Genomic DNA, 21,072 nt, shown 5'->3' on the forward strand with positions numbered 1-21,072 from the left:
CACTTCTAAATTATTAAAATAATCAGAAAAAGCAATGTTCCCAACATTGATCCCTGGGAAATGCACAGTAGCACAGTGGTTAGCAAAGTTGCTTCACAACTCCAGGGTCCCAGGTTCGATACCCAGCTTGGGTCACTGTGCGGTGTCTGCACGTTCTCCCCGCGTCTGCATGGGTTTCCTCAGGGTGCTCCGGTTTCCTCCCAAAGTCCAAAGATGTGCAGGTCAGGTGGATTGGTCATGCTAAATTGCCCTTCGAGTCCAAAAAGGTTAGGTTGGGTTATGGGGAAAGGTTAGAAGTGTGGGCTTAACTGGGGTGCTCTTTCCAAGGGCCGGTGCAGACTCAATGGGCAGAATGACTTCCTTCTGCACTGTAAATTCTATGATTCTATGAATTTCAGTCTGAGAGGTGTTAGGTGGGGCTTATTGGAGAGAACCCAGAAAAAACCATTTGACCCTCAATGTGGAAGTGGCTCTCTCGCTCGGCCCTGCTGCCTATTGTCTGAAGGCAGAAACGTCTAGACCCCGAAGCAGTAGCTGTCTCACTCTCTCTCTCTCTTGAATGCTGTCCACCTGCTATTTCTGTAAGTCTACAGTGAAAACCATTATATGTTAATAGAAAAGATAACGTAGAAGCATAGAATTTACAGTGCAGAAGGAGGCCATTTGGCCCATCGAGTCTACACCGGCTCTTAGAAAGAGCACCATACGTAAGCCCACTATCCCCATAACCCAGTAACCGCAGCTAATCTTTTTGTTGGACATTAAGGGCAATTTATCATGGTCAATCCACCTAATCTGCACATCTTTGGACTGTGGGAGGAAACCGGAGCACCCGGAGGAAACCCACGCACACACGGGGAGAACATGCAAACTCCACACAGACAGTGATCCAAGCCGGGAATCGAACCTGGAACCCTGGAGCTGTGAAGCAACTGTGCTAAACACTGTGCTACCGTGCCTGAAAGCCTACCTGAAAGCCTAAACTGAAGAACAAATTAATTGGAAGACGTCTATCTGAAACAAAGACTCGTATCCTTTTACTTTCATCATTATTTTACACCCTTCTTTCCTCTCTGTGTTTGTTTGTCTGTGTGTGTATGTAGAGGGTGGGGCGAGTTAATGGGGGGACGGGGGATGGCGGCACGGTAGCACAGTGGTTAACACTGTTGCTTCACAGTGCCAGGGTCCCAGGTTCGATTCCCAGCTTGGGTCACTGTCTGTGCGGAGTCTGCACATCTCCCCGTGTCTGCGTGGGTTTCCTGCGGGTGATCCGGTTTCCTCCCACAAGTCCCAAAAGACATGTTGTTAGGTGAATTGGACATTCGGAATTCTCCCTCTGTGTACCCGAACAGGCACTGGAGTGTGGTCACTAGGGGCTTTTCACAGTAACTTCATTGCTGTGTTAATGTAAGCCTACCTGTGACAACAAAGATTATTATTATTGTTACATGGTAGTCAACCGGTTGTCTTTGTTACTTATTTAATTAATAATAAAAAGTTAATTATGTTCAAATTTACAAACCTCGCGATTGTAGTTATTGGGCAGCCGAAGACCTCGTGTATTTTAAAATAAAAGCTAATTTCAACCATGTTGTGACTCCAGGTCAAGGAGGGCTGGAATTGACCACGCAGGGGGTCCTAACATAATTTGGGGGCTTGATTCTGGGATCTTTGCAATGGTAGATAGTGCTGATTTGGGGTACAGTATTATTAAAGAAGCATCAAATTTCTAATAGCTCTGGAAGCTGCCAAGGCTTTTCTTCAGGTGAAGTACCTGCCTTTGGTTTAGTTACAAGGCTGTGAAAACACAAGAAAACAGATGGGACAGACTTATGATGAATTTGAAAGGAGACAAATAAAATAGGTGGATATGAGCACTGGCAGTTGAAACTACCTACAAGGCTCTGAGAGAAGTGAATTAAAAATAGAGGTGTCAGGTAAAGCTAAGAAGGCAGAGATATCTGGGATGGGATTCTCTGTTAACTGATGCTGAAATCGCAAAACGCGATTGGGTGAAGAATAGGTTCCGACACTAGAATCGTGGCGGACGCCGATTTGACACCAAATCGATATTCTACATCAATGCGGTTCGAAATCCACGTACAGTAGATACCATTTGCATATCATTAGCGGGCCTGACCCAGTATTCTCCAGGGCCTCCGCAATGCTCCGCCCCCGATATGCCGAGTCACCGACGGCGCGGCTCACTTGTGCTTTTACAATTATTGAAACTGGCGTTGTGGCTGCTGAGGGAAAGACAGGGGGCACGGAAAATGTCCAACATCGCTATAGTTTGCTGACAGTTTTAGCCGCTGGCCGGGGGCTACTGCCAGGGCCGCGGGGCAGTAGTGGGGGTGGCCAGGAGGTGGGCTGTGGGCCGGGGTGGACGGACACGGAACACCATTGCCGCACTCGGAAAGGCAGCCATGTAGCTGCACATGCTGTTGACGGCCCACTGTGAACTTGGGACATGGGTCATATAGGTGTCCCCCAAGCCACCCCCAGCCGACCCGTCAGCTGTGTGGCAAGCTCCAGCACAACCAGTGCCACCTTGTTGGCTGGAATGAGTGTGAAATGAATGAAAAAGAATGAAAATCGCTTATTGTCACAAGTAGGTTTCAATGAAGTTACTGTGAAAAGCCCCGAGTTGCCACATTCCAGCGCCTGTTCGGGGAGGCTGGTACAGGAATCGAACCGTGCTGCTGGCCTGCCTTGGTCTGCTTTAAAAGCCAGCTATTTAGCCCAGTGTGCTAAACCAGCCCCTGTGTGCTTGGATTGTAATGTATATGTGCGGCTGCAGCTTGTCAGCCCCGGGTGTCAATCACAGACCCGGCAAATCCTGCACCATTTTTCATTGGAATCAAATGTGTTCCACGTGATGCTGATGCCAGCCCCTCCACAGTTGTTGAATCGATCCAGGTTCGACGCCTGTTTTGCTGTCGTGAAAGTCCATGAATTCTGCATCGGCTTCAGCACTTAGTCTCAGAAATGGAGAATCCCATGATACATCATTTGAGTGCTTGGTCTGTTAGAAACACAGGAGAGCCCATGGGCAAGAGGTTCAAATCGTGTAGCATAGAGACATTTTCTGGAGGTGAAATCAAGCTGAAGAGAATTAAGTTGCAGTTTGAGCATAAGAGAGAATTTTTAAAAATGGAAAAAGAAATGGAAATGTAGCAAAAAGAAGGCGAACCGGGCATGCAGCAAAAAGAAAGATATACAGCTTTTCAAATAGAAGTTGAAATGAGGAAGTTGAAATTAGAGAGAGAAGAAAAAGCAAAAGAGAGAGAATTCCAGCTTAAAGCGCTGGAAATTAAAAGGGAGTTGCCAGAGGCACGAGGGGAACTAAACCATAGAACAAATCCCAGTGGGGATTGTCATAATATGCACTCATGTTCATAATGAGATACAGACAGGCAGTGATGGACACACACAGGAACCAATCACCACACAGAATACAGAACAACCAATCACCAGGCAGGACACTACAGGGTACATTACCAGTATAAAACACACGAGGCAGGAAGGCTCGGCCTCTTCGCACTGGTGATAGCTATAGCAACAGTCAGTGTGCAATGTACAGTCAGCACGGAGCAAGTCTGGGCAAGCCAGACCAAGGTTAGCAAGCTTAGATTAATAGAGTGTCGACCCACAGCGAACTATGTACATTACTCAGCAAGTTCAATAAAGCAGTGTTGAACCATCTGCAGCATTGGAAGCCTGTTTTCAAGTGATACTGCATCGAGTTGCAGTCTGTGTTAATCCAACATATATAACACATCATGGTACCAGGAAACTATTAACTCTAATGGACCTACCTTGAGTAAATCTGAAATGACTGGAAAGCAAGTAGCAAACAGCCAGCAGTATGGAAAAGATCCAGGCCCCTCTGCAGCTCCGGATCTCCGGCAACCTCGGCACCAACTGGAGGGTCTTCAGACAGAAGTTCCTCCTACACCTCGCGGCATCCGACCTTGAGGAAGCATCAGATGCCAAGAAAATCGCGCTGCTCCTGTCGACGGTGGGGGATCACGCCATCCACATCTTTAACTCGGTCACGTTTGCCCAAGGAGAAGATAAGGCAAAGTTCCAGACAATTTTCCAAAAATTCGACAGCCACTGTGAAGTCGAGCGAAATGAGAGCTTTGAACGGTACATCTTCCAACAGAGGCTTCAGGGTAAGGACAAACCTTTTCACTCCTTTTTGACCCATCTCTACATCTTAGCGCAGTCATGTAACTATGACTCGACTGCTGATTCCATGATCCGGGATCAGATCGTTTTCGAGGTCTATTCCGACTCCCTGCGGGAGCAGCTCCTTAAAATCAAACGTATGACCCTCCCGATCGCCATCGAAATGTGCATTGTCTATGAACATGCCAGAAATCGCTACTCCGACATCAAGGCGGCAGAAACGGCAAAACTAGCCTCCCACGAGGCAGAAAGTGTACAGGCCATCGCTAGGCTGCAGGGCCTGAGCATTGATGAGAGTGGCCATTTTGCGGGCTTCAGTGGCCGTTTCGTGGGCTTTCCACGGGGCCCCACGCAGGCGCACCGCGACTGGGAGGACAATGCGGCTGAAAACCCTACTGCGCATGTGCGAACATTGGCCGACCGCACTGCGCAGGCAGGAAGGCGCACGGAACGCACTGGCGTCAGCGTCATGACGTGCCAAAATTGTGACTCTGCCCATTTAAAGCGGCAAAGCCCAGCCATAGGAAGGCGATGTCTACAACGTGGAAAGCCTGGGCATTATGCGGCTTTATGCAGGTCCGCTCCACCGGTCAAAAGCCAGCGATCCCAGCTGCAACGCAGACCTGCCCACTGCATACAGCAAGGCATGCAGGATTCCGATCCCGAAAGCCCAACGGACCCAAATGATGACTGCCTCAAGTCTCCATATCAGGTGGGCATTATCATCACACGTGAGAATGTCTCCTCCACTCATGCAAAATGCTTCTCAATCCTAAGTGTGGATTCTGGTGACGAATGGCGCACTGTCGGTAAAGTGAATCAGTGCAGAATCCAATTCAAACTGGACACTGGTGCGTCTGCAAACCTCATATCCCAGGCAGACCTCGACAGCATCCGAGACCAACCCAAAATTCTTCCGCCAGCCTGCCAGCTCCTTGACTACAATGGCAATGCCATAGCTGCTAGTGGATCGTGTCATCTAGTTATATCCCACAAGGCAATCACGGTGATGTTAAGATTCGAGATTGTCAGGCCTGACAAAGCGTCCCTGCTCGGTGCCCGTGCATGTAAACTCCTTAATCTGGTGCAGCGAATCCATGCCATGTCCTCTGCACCTCCGACTGCCTCATCTCATGTGAATCTACAGGCTGACATAGACAACATCCTCACGCAATATCCCGATGTGTTTGATGGGATGGGCACGCTCCCGTATCGCTACAAAATACTACTCAAGCCGGATGCCACCCAAGTCGTTCATGCACCACGCCGGGTGCCGGCTCTTCTAAAGGATCGTTTAAAAGCGCAGCTGCAAGAGCTCCAAAGCCAGGGCATCATTTCAAGGGTCACGGAACCAACAAACTGGGTCAGCTCCATGGTCTGCGTGAAGAAGCCCTCAGGCGAAATGCAAATCTGTATCGATCCCAAAGACCTTAATCGCAACATCATGAGGGAGCACTATCCGATCCCGAAGCGGGAAGAATTAACCTCTGAGATGGCACATGGCAAATTCTTTATCAAGCTGGACGCCTCACGTGGTTTCTGGCAGATACAACTGGACGACTCCAGCAGGAAGCTCTGCACGTTTAACATTCCGTTTGGCAGGTACTGTTACAACCGCATGCCTTTCCGTATCATTTCAGCCTCTGAAGTCTTTCACCGCATAATGGAGCAAATGATGGAGGGCATCGAAGGTTTGCGAGTCTATGTGGATGACGTAATAAACTGGTCCACGACCCCCAAGGAGCACATAGATCGGCTCAAACAGGTCTTTAAAAGGGTCCACGAGAATGGCCTCAAGCTAAACAAGTCCAAATGCTCATTTGGTCTGTCACCAATCAAGTTTCTGGGTGACCAAATATCCCAGCAGGGTGAGCAACCTGGGGCGCCGGGGGCTGGTGTGAATCATCCCCCGCCGTGTCCCGAATTCTCCGCCACCAGAGATTTGGCGGGGGCGGGAATCGCGCCGCGCTGGTCGGCGGAAATCGCGCCGGTCGACGGGCCCACCCGCGGCGATTCTCCGGTCCGCGATGGGCTGAAGCCGGCGTGGATTGAACCACCTTTCGAACGGCGGGACAAGGTGGCGCGGGCAGGCTCCGGGGTCCTGGGGGGGGCGTGGGGCCAACTGGCCCCGGGGGTGTCCCCACGGTGGCCTGGCCCACGATCGGGGCCCACCGATCCGCGGGCGGGCCTGTCCCGTGGGGGTACTCTTTTCCTTCCGCTTTCGCCATCGTCTTCACTATGGCAGAGGCGGAAGAGACCCCCTCCGCTGCGCATGCACAGGGATGCCGTGAGCGGCCGCTGACGCTCCCGCGCATGCGTCGCACGTCAAGTCATTTCCGCGCCAGCTGGCGGGGCGCCAAAGGCCTTTCCCGCCAGCTGGCGGGGCGGAAATCACTCCGGCGCGGGCCTAGCCCATCAAGGTGAGGGCTCGGCCCCTCAGGATGCGGAGAATTCCGCACCTTTGGGGAGGAGCGATGCCGGACTGATTTGCGCCGTTTGTGGCGGCGGTCGGCGGACATCGCGCCGATTGCGGAGAATCCCGCCCCTGACTCCGACAAAGTAATGGCAATCAATGCCATGAAGATCCCAGAGGACAAAAAGGCGGTACTATGCTTCCTGGGGATGGTGAATTTTCTGGGAAAATTCATTCCTAACATGACATCCCACACCACAGCCCTCCGGCATCTAGTAAAAAAGACCACAGTATTCCAGTGGACACCAACCCATCAAGCGGACTGGATGGAGCTCAAGGCAAACTCACCACGGCCCCAGTCCTGGCATTCTTTGACCCAACCAAGGAAACAAAAATATCCACGGACGCAAGCCAGGACGGCATTGGTGCGGTTCTCCTCCAGAAAGATGACTCCTCGTCCTGGGCTCCAGTGGCATACGCATCCAGGGCCATGACTCCGACCGCGCAGATTGAAAAGGAGTGCCTGGGTCTCCTAACAGGAATCGTCAAATTCCACGATTACGTATACGGTCTGCCAAAGTTTACGGTGGAAACAGACCACAGACCCTTAGTCCACATCATCCAGAAGGATTTAAATGACATGACGCCCCGGCTACAGCGCATTCTTCTGCGACTCCGCCGATATGATTTCGACCTCGTCTACACACCGGGCAAGGAACTGATAATCGCGGATGCCCTATCCAGATCCCTCACCATGCACTGCGAACATGTAGACTTCATTCGTCTAATTGAGGCAGAGGTGCAGATGTGCGCCAGCAACCTCCCGGCCACTGATGAACATGTCGTCCAGATACGAACAGAAACCGTCAAAGACCCTCTGCTGCAAAGGGTAATGCACCACCTCGCAAATGGGTGGCGCAAGGGACAATGACCCCAGTTTTTTAATGTCAAGGATGATTTGACGGTTGTTGAAGGGATCATTCTGAAACTGGATCGAATTGTTATCCCCCACAGCATGCAGGCCATGGTGCTCAAGCAGATCCATGAGGGTCACCTTGGAGTCGAGAAATGCCGACGCAGAGCTCGACAGGCAGTTTACTGGCCTGGGATCAGCCAGGATATCTCCAACATGGTCCTCAATTACACCACATGCCAGAGATTCCAACCAGCTCAGCCCAAGGAGACGCTCCAACAACATGAGCTCGTGACCTCTCCGTGGTCCAAGGTGGGAATAGACCTCTTTCACGCAAATGGGCGTGACTATGTACTTCTGATCGATTACTTTTCGAACTACCCAGAAGTTGTGAAGCAGTCGGACCTCACGTCAAAATCAGTCATCAAGGCCTGCAAGGAGACGTTTGCCAGGCACGGTATACCACTCACAGTGATGAGCGACAACGGTCCATGTTTCCACAGCCAAGAGTGGTCCAACTTTGCACAATCCTACCACTTCAAACATGTCACATCCAGTCCACATTACCCGCAGTCAAACGGGAAGGTGGAAAAAGGGGTCCACATTGTCAAGCAGCTGCTCTGCAAGGCTGCAGACTCCGCATCTGATTTTAATCTTGCACTGTTGGCATACAGGGCAACCCCTCTGTCGACTGGTCTGTCTCCGGCTCAACTATGCATGAATCGCAACCTGCAGACAACTGTTCCAGCCATCTACGTTCCAGACCTTGATCGCCTCACGGTGCTAAGAAAAGTGCAGCGACTCAGGGACCAGCAGAAGATCACGTATGATGCTCATGCCACTGATTGGCCTGTGCTGGCTCCAGAAGATGTTGTTTGCATCAAGCTGCCTGAGGGAGGTTGGTCAGCCCCAGCTGTAGTTATAAGACAGGCTGTCCCCAGGTCTTTCGTTGTTCGCATGGCTGATGGCTCCATCCTCAGGCGCAACAGAAGGGCACTGCACAAAGTTGCCTGCCCACCACCACCTGACTACACCCCTCCGTATGTCGAGACGCCTCCTCCGGATATTTCAAACCACAAGCCCGCCAATCTGGCAGCAATCCCACCTGTCGAGACGCCGGCGTCCCCCCGCCACCTCTGAGGCGGTCGACAAGAATCCGTCGCCCACCACAATGACTGGACTTATAAACTTTAACTGTGTAAATTTTGTTCACCTTGTTCTGTATACGCACGATAGACACCTTCCCATGTATATATGTTCACTCATTCACCATTTTGCACAGAGTCACACATGTAAATACAAGCACATAGCCACAAGCATTCAAAATTTATTTTAAAAGGGGAGATGTCATAACATGCACTCATGTTCATGAGATACAGACAGGCAGTGATGGACACACACAGGAACCAATCACCACACAGAATACAGAACAACCAATCACCAGGCAGGATACTACAGGGTACATTACCAGTATAAAACACACGAGGCAGGAAGGCTCGGCCTCTTCGCACTGGCGATAGCTGTAGCAACAGTCAGGGTGCAATGTATAGTCAGCACCTACTACACATGGCACAGAGCAAGTCTGGGCAAGCCAGACCAAGGTTGGCAAGCTTAGATTAATAGAGTGTCGACCCACAGTGAACTATGTACATTACTCAGCAAGTTCAATAAAGCAGTGTTGAACCATCTACAGCGTTGGAAGCCTTTTTTCAAGTGATACTGCATCGAGTTGTCGTCCGTGTTACTCCAACATATATAACACATCAGGGATATGTTTAGGTTTATACAGGTCCTACCAAAATTTGTGGAAAAGGAAGTAGAGGCATTCCTCATGACATTTGAGAAAATAGCAACCGAAATGGAGTGGCTGAAGGAAAAGTGGACATTACCTATCCAAAGTAAATTAACGGGACAGGTGCAGGGAGTTTATGCTTCCCTGTCACAGGGGGTGTCTAAGGATTACTATGAGGTACAAAAGGCTCTTCTATGTGCAAATGAATTTGTTCCGGGGACATACAGACAAACGTTTCAGAATTTGAGAAAACATCTGGGACAGCTTTATGTTGAATTTGAAAGGGATAAGGAAAACAATTTAAGTAGGTGGAAATGAACGTTGGGAGTTGAAACTACCTACTAGGCTCTGAGAGAAGCATTCTCTTATGAGAATTTAAGAATTCACTACCTTCTGTGATAAGAACCGATGTTGAAGACCAAAGGGTTATGACAGCTAGACAAGAAGCAATAATGCTTGATGATTATGAACTGATCCATAAATTTAAACCTTTATTCCATTACCCCCATAATTTTGAAAAAGATAGGAAGTGGGGTAATCAAAGGAAGGCCGGAAGCCAAGGTCAGGAATGGACATCCATGGGGCAGCATGTGGCGCAGTGGTTAGCACTGGGACTGCGGTGCTGAGGACCCGGGTTCGAACCCTGGTCCTGGGTCACTGTCCGTGTGGAGTTTGCACATTCTCCCCATGTCTGCATGGGTTTCACCCCCACAACCCAAAGATGTGCAGGTTAGGTGGATTGGCCAAGCTAAATTGCCCCTTAATTGGAAAGAAAATAGTTGGGTACTCTAAATTTTTTTTAAAAGGAATGGACAGCCAAGATGTCCTTTTTAGATCAGGAAAGAAGGTACTGACGGTGGAATTGAGTCTCAGCGGCCTAGGTGTTACCATTGCAATTAAGTGGGACTCGTTTGTTCAGCATGTTGGATGTTATGAGGAAAGCCCATGGGACTTGTTGAGATTCGTAAGGAGGATTCTGAAAAGGGACCGAAAGCAGAGAATAGTACAGGCCAGACTGTAGCTCTAACTAGAACTAGGAGACATGAGGTAAAAACTGGAAGCAGGTGTGACGAATGATTTGATGGGAGCAATGCTGCATTTGATCTGGTATGGCATCAAGAAGTCCTAGCAAAACTAGAGTCAATGGGAATGGGGGGGAAACCCTCCACTGGTAGGAGTCATGCCTATCGCAAAGGAAGATGATTTTGGACTTTGGAGGACAGTCATTTCAGTTCCAGCACATTATTGCAGAAATTCCTCAGGGTAGTGTCCTTAGCCCAAATGCTGCCCTGATGTCAAGGCAGTCACGCTCACTCCACCTCTGGAGTTCAGCTCTTTTGAACCAAGACTGTAATGTGGTTGGTAGCTGAGTGACACTGGCGGAACCCAAATTGACCTCCATGAGCAGGTCATTGCTAAGTAAGTGCCGTTTGATAACACTGTTAATGACCCCATCACTTTACTGATGATTGAGAGTAGACAGACAGGGCGATAATTGGCTGGGTTGGATTTCTCCTGCTTTTTGTGTACAGAACATATCTTGGAAGATTTCCACATTTTCGGCTAAATGCCAACTTTGTAGCGGTACTGGTACAGCTAGGGGCACGGCAGGTTCTGGAGCACAAGTCTTCAGTACTATTACCGGAATATTTTCAGGGCCCATAGCCTTTGCAGTATCTAGTGCCTTCAGCCGTTTCTTCATGCCATGAGGGGTGAATCAAATTGGTTTAAAACTGGCACCCGTGATAGAATTCCTACAGAGCAGAAGGATGCCATTCAGCACATCGAGTCTTCATCGACCCTCTGAAAGAGCACCCTAGCTAGGCCTACTCCCCCGCCCAATCCCTATAAACCCATTATGGCACCTAGCCTGCACATCCCTGGACACTCAGGGGAAATTTCAGCATGGCCAATCCATCTAACCTGCACATCTTTGGACTGAGGGAGGAAACCGGAGCACCCAGAGGAAATTCATGCAGACACAGGGGGAAAGTGCAAACTCCACACAGGCAGTCACCCAAGGTTAGAATTGAACCCGGGTTCCTGCTGCTGTGCGGCAGCAATGCTAATCACTGTGCCACCGTGCCGCCCCTCTGTGGGCCTCTGGAGGAGACCGAGATTGATCCTCCACTCAGTACTTCTGACTGAAGATTATTGCGAATGCTTCACCCTTGTCTCTTGCACTGATGTGTTGGACTCCTCCACCATTTGGGATGGGAATATTTGTGGAACCGCTGCTAAGACAGTTTACTCACTGCACTACACAGGAGTGTCAGCTTAGCTTTTGTGCTCAAGTCTCTGGAATGCAATTGAACCCACCAAGTTTTAATCTGAATTTGATTGTGTCTTACTAATTGCTCCTCTGTGTAGCAGCACATAACCTGACAGCTATAGAACCGTCAGCATGATAAGCCAATATTTTGTTCTGGAAACTGTAGCAGTGCAAAATGCAGAACAAGTGTACTTTCATTTAGAAACAGGTTTAATGTCACGAGGAGGGTTGCAACCCTTCCGTTCTGGCTGACCTGCCACTTGGTTTCAGACTTCTTCGGTCTTCATGTCTGCTCTAAATGAAGTCCTTGGCTCATTGTCTGCCACTTCACCCTGAACTGTTTTCCTTGTACCATTTGTCAGTGGTGATTTGCCATTGCCTTGTACTCTCAGGGGCAGGGTAAGAAGTCATGTCCGAAGTCTACCTCAGCCAGAATAAGAATTTAACCCATGGTGTTAATACTGAGAAAACCAGTTCCCCTTGCTTAAAATCACAGGAAGAAATTGTAACTTATACATGAATTAAATTATAATATGTGACACTGTTGACATATTAGCCATCTATGAATCATTCTCAACAGAGAATATTGTTACAGACAGGAGGAGGTTTAATTCAAATAGCACTGATTTCCCTTCCCGCCACTCATCCATAAACAGAAGGATGGTTTTGATTTGCTTCCCCCTTTATAAGCAGTGCCGTATGTCCCAAATCCTGATGTGGGTTTTGATGTGATTCAATTTTTAAAAATAACCTCATAGTGAGACCGGATGAACTCAAAGGGTTAGTTTGAGTGGAGCTCCACTAATCCAGGCAATTGGAGAGTATTCCTTCACACTCCTGACATGTGCCTTGTAGATGGTGTGCAGTCTTTGGGAATCAGGAGGTGAGTTATTTTCCACAGGGTTCCCGACCTCTGACCTGCTCTTGTCCGCACAGTATTTTTTATGGCTGGTTCTGCTCAGTTTCTGGTCAATGGTACCTCCCACCCCCAGGATGTTAATAATGAGGGATTCCGCGGTGGTAATGCCATTGAATATTAGGAGCTGGTTAGATTTTCTCTTATTGAAGATGATCATTACCTGGCACTTGTGTGGCATGAATGTTACTTGTGACTTGTCAGCACAAGTCTAGATATTGTTCAGTCTTGTTTCATTTTGACATGGACTGTTCCAGTGTCTGAGGAGTTGTGAATGGTGCTGAACATTGTGCAATCATCAGCGATCACCCCCACTTCTGATCTTGTGCTGATGATTGGACCTAGGACATTATCCTGAGGAATTCCTGCAGCGATGTCCTGGAACTGAGATGATGGGCCTCCAACATCCACAACCGTCTGTCTGTGAGCTAGGTATGACTGCAACCAGCTGAGAGTCCCCCCAACCAACTACCACTTCCCATTGGCTCCGGTTTGCTAGGGCTCCTTGATGCCATAATCAGTCAAATGCTGTCTTGATATCAAAGGCAGTCACTCTCATCTCACATATTACTGATTATGCAAGCTAGAGCTCCATGCCACATGATTCCCACCATTTCAGTGTCTTTGCTCAAGGGTGTGTATTCCCTGTCTGAATCCCTGAGATGGCTAAATGTCTTAACCATTAAGAATTGAAAGGAGGATGGCAGGACCTTTTAATAATAATAATCTTTATTGTCACAAGTAGGCTTACATTAACACTGCAATGAAGTTACTGTGGAAAGCCCTTAGTCACCACAGTCCGGCACCTGTCCGGATACACAGAGGGAGAATTCAGAATGTCCAATTCACCTAACAGCACGTCTTTCGGGACTTGTGTGGGAGGAAACCGGAGCACCCGGAGGAATCCCACACAGACACAGGGAAAACATGCAGCCTCCACACAGACAGTGACCCAAGCCGGGAATCGAACCTGGGACCCTGGAGCTATGCAGCAACAGCTGTAACCACTTTGCTGCCGTGCCACCCACATTTCCTTAGATGATTAGACTCCAGTTGGATAATCTAGCTTATGAAATGCGGATAGCCTTTGTATAGCTCTCTTTGAATATTTTCTGAGCAGCCCCCAATGTACCGTTAGTGTATCTTCAGAGATAGAAGTTTAGTTGAACCAGATAGCTCCTTTTGTTCAGACATCACAGACAGACATAGATTCAGCCACTTTACAATGTCTTTGACGATACGAAGATTGGTGGAGTTGTGGATAGTAAGGAGGGCTGTTGTCGGCTGCAAAGAGACATAGATAGGATGCAGAGCTGGGCTGAGAAGTGGCAGATGGAGTTTAACCCTGAAAAGTGTGAGGTTGTCCATTTTGGAAGGACAGGGTTAACGGTAGAGTTCTTGGCAATGTGGAGGAGCAGAGAGATCTTGGGGTCTATGTTCATACATCTTTGAAAGTTGCCACTCAAGTGGATAGAGCTGTGAAGAAGGCCTATGCTGTGCTCGCGTTCATTAACAGAGGGATTGAATTTAAGAGCCGTGAGGTGATGATGCAGCTGTACAAAACCTTGGTAAGGCCACATTTGGAGTACTGTGTACAGTTTTGGTCGCCTCATTTTAGGAAGGATGTGGAAGCTTTGGAAAAGGTGCAAAGAAGATTTACCAGGAAGTTGCCTGGAATGGAGAGTAGGTCTTACGAGGAAAGGTTGAGGGTGCTAGGCCTTTTCTCATTAGAACGGAGAAGGATGAGGGGTGACTTGATAGAGGTTTATAAGATGATCAGGGGAATAGATAGAGTAGACAGTCAGAGACTTTTTCCCCGGGTGGAACAAACCATTACAAGGGGACATAAATTTAAGGTGAAAGGTGGAAGATATAGGAGGGATATCAGAGGTAGGTTCTTTACCCAGAGAATAGTGGGGGCATGGAATGCACTGCCTGTGGAAGTAGTTGAGTCAGAAACATTAGGGACCTTCAAGCAGCTATTGGATAGGTACATGGATTACGGAAAAATGATATAGTGTTGATTTATTTGTTCTCAAGGGCAGCACGGTAGCATTGTGGATAGCACAATTGCTTCACAGCTCCAGGGTCCCAGTTTCGATTCCGACTTGGGTCACTGTCTGTGCAGAGTCTGCACGTCCTCCCCGTGTCTGCGTGAGTTTCCTCCGGGTGCTCCGGTTTCCTCCCACAGTCCATAGATGTGCGGGTTAGGTGAATTGGCCAATGATAAATTGCCCTTAATGTCCAAATTGCCCTTGGTGTTAGGTGGAGGTGTTGACCTTGGGTAGGGTGCTCTTTCCAAGAGCCGGTGCAGACTCAAAGGGCCGAATGTCCTCCTTCTGCACTGTAAATTCAATGATAATCTATGATAAATCTAGGACAAAGGTTCGGCACAACATCGTGGGCCGAAGGGCCTGTTCTGTCCTGTATTTTCTATGTTCTATGTTCTTTCTCCAGCTTGTAAAATTTAATAAATAACCATGACGATATCCATATATGGGGCTGGATTCTGTCCGAAAATGAGACTAAGTGTTGACGCTGCCGTGAAATCGGTGAAGTTTCACGACGGTGTCATCGGGTCCCCAGCTGCAGCAATTCAACTGCTCCCAAGGTGCTTGCACGGGTGGATCGTGATTCCGGGACGGTGAACTCGAGACCCTCCTGGACGTTGCGGAGGGGAGGAGGCTGGTGCTGTACCCCGGGCCAGGACGGAGGTCAGCAGGCGCCATCATTCGCTGTGTCTGGGCAGAGGTGGCAGCCGCCATCAGCGCCGTCAGCGAGGTTTCCCGGACCACAGACCAGTGCAGGAAAGAATTGCACGACCTCCTCAGGGCGGCCAGAGTGAGTACCCAGCACTGTGGCCCTGGCACAAACCACCTTACCCCCCACACACAAGTGACGCCCCCCCCCCCAGGGAGTCAGCCGCACCCCCCACCCTGACCCATATGGCTGCACCCTCCCATGCCAGCCACAATGGCCATGTGCCCTGTGCACCACTCCCACCAGAGACCCAGCCTCTGGGTTGCATGCATCCGACCATCTAACACTATTTGCACCCCCCCCCATCCCACCCCCCCCCCCAGGACAAGTCCTGCATAACCGCTGGGAACAGGAGAAGACCGGAAGGGGACCGGAAGACCTGCGCCCCCTCACCGTGCCCGAGCAGAGGGCACCTCAACATCATCGGCAGGCCGGAGGAGAGGAAGGTCGCCGACGAGGAGGTCGGAGGTGCGCCACCAAGTGAGACCCCCTGCCTGGTTGCAGGTCCTCACGACAAATGTGTGCCAGCCCAACCCCCCCAACCCCCTCACCCCACACCCCAAGCTGCCTCACCCCACAACACAGCCAGTGCCAGGGTCGGTGCCCCCCAGAAATCCAAGCACCGACGGGGAGAGCAGCCGGAACACCAGCCCTCTTGCCGAGACAAGCCAGGAGACCATTGCCCAGGGGACCACGATCAAGGGGACAAACACTCAGGAGACTAACACACAGGAGACTAACACACAGGAGACTAACACACAGGAGACCCCGGACTTCGGGTCGGAAGAGTACATTGACTTTCCGTCACATCTATCTCCAACAACATCCATCATCTTAGAGACTATCACCTCGGTTGGGCAAATTAGTGAGGAGGCTTCTGGGGCACTCACTGGTGCGCACCACACAGCCATTCTGGTACTGGAGGTAGAAGCAGCCGAGGGGCAAGACGGTCAGAGGGCAGCAAGGCCCCAGCAACCAGCTGCCGCCCAGATGGGTCCCGGGCCCATGGAATATCCAGTCCCACCCATAGTGCAGGTGCAGACAGAGACCCAGGGTCCAGAGGAGGATAGAATGGCCGGCTTCCAGCACCTGCAGGAGCAGGAGCAGGGAGTGGTGCCGGTCATGCGTGCCACCCAGGCCGAATCCGCATGGGTGGCGTCCGCGGTGGAGGCAATGGGGGCGATGGTGTCGGAGTTGGATCAGAGTGTGCAAGGCCTGGGGCATTCTCTGCAGGTGGGGGCCATGGCCTAGGACAGGGCTGCCCACTCACAGGCAACCATGTGCCGGAGCCACCTGGACATTGCAGCGGCCCTCCTCAGTGTGGCCCAGTCACAGCAGGCTATGGCTGAGAGCATCGGCAGCATTGCCCAGTTACTGGCTGGCATCGCACAGACACAGAGGGAGATGATCCAGCCCCAGAGTGAGGTGGTCCTGTCCCAGAGGGAGGTGGCCACTCCCTGTGCTCCATGGCCGCTAACTTTCAGACCCTTGTCGATACCAGAATGGGCATCCAGGACTGGCAGTGGCAGGTGTTGGGGGGGTTGCCCTGGGGGTCGGCTCCGTTCACACCCCTGTTCCATGGAGAAGCCCAGGATCCATCGGGCACCCCGAGGGAGGAGGAGGTGCTGAGGTCCGTGCCGGTGACTCCTGCAGGGGAGGTGCCGGAGCAGCGCAGCACCTTGAACTCCCCTCCTCCTGTTCCTGGTGCATAAGAGCAGCGGGCAGAACAGGACGGCACGACACCAGCCAGAATGCCCGAGGAGCAGCAGGGCCCGCCCAGACCGGATCGCCCTAGCAGACATGCGCCAACGGGGATCCTAGTCGCAGGGCAGGTGTCTCAGCAGTCTGCCTCCACTCCTGCTCTACTGCCTGGGGAACCACAAAGACGTAAGGCCAGAATGCTAGACACCAGTTAGGTTGGCACGGGCATTGAACCAAGTCGGGCTCTGGGAAGGATAGTACCTGGGTACCCCTGATGCCATCAAGACACAATGGCACTGCCAGCCTGGCATACTGGCACCACCAGGATTCACAGGTGGCACTCTCAGACAGGCAGAGGCATCTTGCCCTGACCGGGGATTGGGCCCGGGAGTGCCTGTCCCTTATGAGGTGGGGTTCAGAGGGCCCAATGACCCCCTAATTGGTGAGTTGGGATATTGGGGGGATTCTGGAGGCCGCGCTGGGGGGGGTCTAGAGATCGGGGTGTCGTATAAAAATGGAGCCCCAAACTGTTCCAGCACTGGCGAGTGGGAGGAGACTTTCCCAAGTAATCCTCAGCAATTCCCTGCCTCCAATGGGCCGAGTTCCGATGGTACGGTTCACTTGTGCTTTAAAAATCATGAAACCGGCTCACCGACAACTTCTCATGTAGTCCCTTGCTTTGCGACTGCATCTCCACAATTGATGGGACTGTCCGTTGCAGAAGCCCGAATCCCGTCTGGACAGCAGCCTGTTCCTGGGGTCAGCCCGCCCTTCAATCAACCCGCCACTCGGGTATTCTTACTTCCTCCTGATATACCGGATCAGCTGTGTGGTGCGCACCAGAGAGTGTCCCAGAAGCCTCATCACGAAAGTGCCGTAACCGAGTTGAGTGTCTCTGGGATGGAGGAGGGTATTGGAGACAGCTGTGATGGGAAATCTGTGTCATCCTGGGTCTCGGGTCAAAGGCTGCCATTCGGACTGCTCTCCTCCTCACTATTTGGCTCACGGAGGGGCTCCTGCTGTGGCACTGCTGGGGGCAGGGGACATTGGATGGACCCGCCCCATCAACAGCAGGTCCTGCAAGACACAAGACAAGACTCATGATTAGACTGGGGCCGGGGGTGGTGGGAGTGAGTGTGAGGGTGGTGTGGGAGTGATGGTGAGGGTGATGGTGAGGGTGGTGTGGGGGTGGTGGTGAGGGTGGTGTTGGAGTGGTGTAGGGGTTTTGTGGGGTGAGGGTGGAGTGATGGTGAGGGTATTGTGGGGTGGTGTGGGGGTGGTGTGGGAGTGAGGGTGGTGTTGGGGGGGGTTGACACACGTGTCACGGGGAACCGCAACTAAGCGGGGTCTCACTTCCTCGCCCGTGGCCAATTCCAAGCCAGCGTCTTCCCTTTCCTCCGGGCCACCGTCCACGTCCAGGGTCCTCTGCTCTGCCACGGTGAGGGGCCGTGGGTCCAGCGGTCCCCTCCAGTTTTTTCCCGCTCCCAGTAGTTTTGCCAGCCTACTCCTGTAGGGGGGGGGATACAGAAAACGACAGCCTGATGCTTGCAGCACAGGAAGTGGGTAGCTGGTGGCCTAAGTGGCCAGGGCACCCAGCCATGGTGGCCGGTATGCATGATGGCATGTGGTGCAGGGTGGCTGTTCGGTCGCCCTCCAGGTCGGGGGGTGGGCATTGGGGTTACAGGTGTGTGGGATGGGGGTACAGCCTGTGCCCTGAGGAGGTTGTGCAGTTTTTTACGGCACTGCTGGCCGGTCCAGACGGTGTTGCTGGTGGCACTCACCGCCTCTGCCAAAAGCGCCTGGGCACGGCAAATGGCAGTGCTTGGCAGCCTCCTTCCCAGGCGGGGTACAGGGTCAACCGCCTCTGCTCCACCGCAACCAGGAGGGTCTCCAGCTCAGCGTCAATGAATCTTGGGGCTGCTCTCTTTGCTGCCATCTTACTGGCTGGGATGGTATGTGTGGGGAGTGAAGTGTGTATGTGCAGCTGCAGCTTGCCGGCCTCCTGAGTGTCAATCGCAAATCCGGCGAATCCTGCACCATTTCTCATTGGAATCGATTGTGTTCCATGTGGCGCCAGTGCTAGACACTTAACAGTCGCTGAATCTGTCCAGGTACAGCGCCAGTTTTGCTGTCGTGGAACTCCACGAATCCTGCGCCGGCTTCGACACTTAGTCTCAGGAATGGAGCATCCAGCCCATGAGGCCTGGGAGCCTCATGAAAATTATGCCCTGGGATGGGTGGGGGCAATTTCCCCACATCAAGCCCCACTTGCTGTACTCACCACTCCACAGTTTAGTTTATGAGGAAGAAATGAAAAAAACTGAAGAGAAATCAGAAATTAACTTATTAGCAATTGGCCATCATGCCATTGTGTGATAGAAATGATAAGCAACACACCGCTTGAGTGCATGAGCTCACAAAGAACTTTGGATGACAGGAGAATCCTAAATTATTGGGGCTATCATAAATAAATCACATTTCAAGTTGAGTTATTGTGCAACCAAAATCATTTGATTGTGCCAGCCTGTAAGAGAAATTATAATATTAAAGTCATCAATCAAAGTCTTTTCGGAATGGAAAAGTGCATTACAAGTGCCAGAGGAATTACTTTTGGCTACAAATGTTGACCTAGAGAAAAGCACAAAATGCAAAACAGGCAGAATGCCAATCATTAAAGAAGACATTGAAAGTTTAAGTACGGGGTACAACGCGCAAGAAGACAGGATTGAGTTCCATTGACAATTTCAAACTAACAATACACTACTTCACAAAATCCTTCAAAATACCCAAATTGATAAATGCAGAAAACACATTTGTCATAACACAGTCTGAGGCTCAGTTTCCTATTTCCTGGGCAATTTCTGACCGATGAACCTTAATTTAACAATAACTGCAGCAATAGAAAATTACCTTAGATAGAGGCGCAAAACTAATTGTATTGCATTGGCTGCCAGTTTTGCGTCCCAGCCAATATACAGTTAAATTACCACCAAAATAACTTTGCAACTCCTAGAATAATGTAATTCAGAAGTAGGCCATTCAGTCCACCATGTTTGTGTCAGTTCTTTGACAGGGCTGACTAATTTATATCCAATTAAATTTAGAAGTTTTCTGAAGAATGATAATTCCTGCAGACTATTTCAACTCAATATTTCCTCACAATCCATTCAACTTTCTACTTCAAACTCTCTCTCATCCATTCTCACAATACAAAGTACCCTGAGGCTGCATCACCTGGGCTGATTCCTGTTTCACCCCTTTTCATAGATTATCATAGAATTTACAGTGCAGAAGGAGGCCATTCGGCCCATCGAGTCTGCACCGGCTCTTGGAAAGAGCACCCTACCCAAGGTCAACACCTCCACCCTATCCCCATAACCTAGTAACCCCTAAGGGCAATTTTGGACACGAAGGGCAATTTATCATGGCCAATCCACCTAACCTGCACATCTTTGGACTGTGGGAGGAAACCGGAGCACCCGGAGGAAACCCACGCACACACAGGGAGGATGTGCAGACTCCGCACAGACAGTGACCCAAGCCGGAATCGAACCTGGGACCCTGGAGCTGTGAAGCAATTGTGCTATCCACAATGCTACCGTGCTGCCCTTTGCTTATTATTTCTATCACATAATGGCATGATGGCCATTTTCTAGGTGGTTGTGGTAAACCACTGTATTATATTGTACTTACTATTCTTACTTATTGTACTTACTGTTCTTACTGTTTGTTACATGTCTGGGTTTGTCCCTGCTGGCTCACCCCTCGGGGTCAAGTATAAAGGTGGCTAACCTCCAGCCCTGCCCTCATTCTGGGACCGGCTGCCAGCAGGTGTCTTTTAGCTGATTAAAGCCACAGTTTACTCTTCCGACTCTCATCTGTTGTCATTGATTGCACAATGGTACAACACAGCTGACATGCCCGTGACAATCTGAGAGTTACAAGATTCAATAAGGAGTAAAGTGCAGGCACGTGTTCACAATTGTTAATTTCCCTCACCTTTGATGCCTGGAAGGCCCTAACATCTTTTTTGTCAGACAGAAATTACAGCAATCCACGTACAATTACAGATCACAGTGTGCACTTCTTACTGTGAAATATTCGCCACGGA

This window comes from Scyliorhinus torazame, chromosome 3 (genome assembly GCF_047496885.1).
Source record: "Scyliorhinus torazame isolate Kashiwa2021f chromosome 3, sScyTor2.1, whole genome shotgun sequence".
Classification (NCBI taxonomy): Eukaryota; Metazoa; Chordata; class Chondrichthyes; order Carcharhiniformes; family Scyliorhinidae; genus Scyliorhinus; species Scyliorhinus torazame.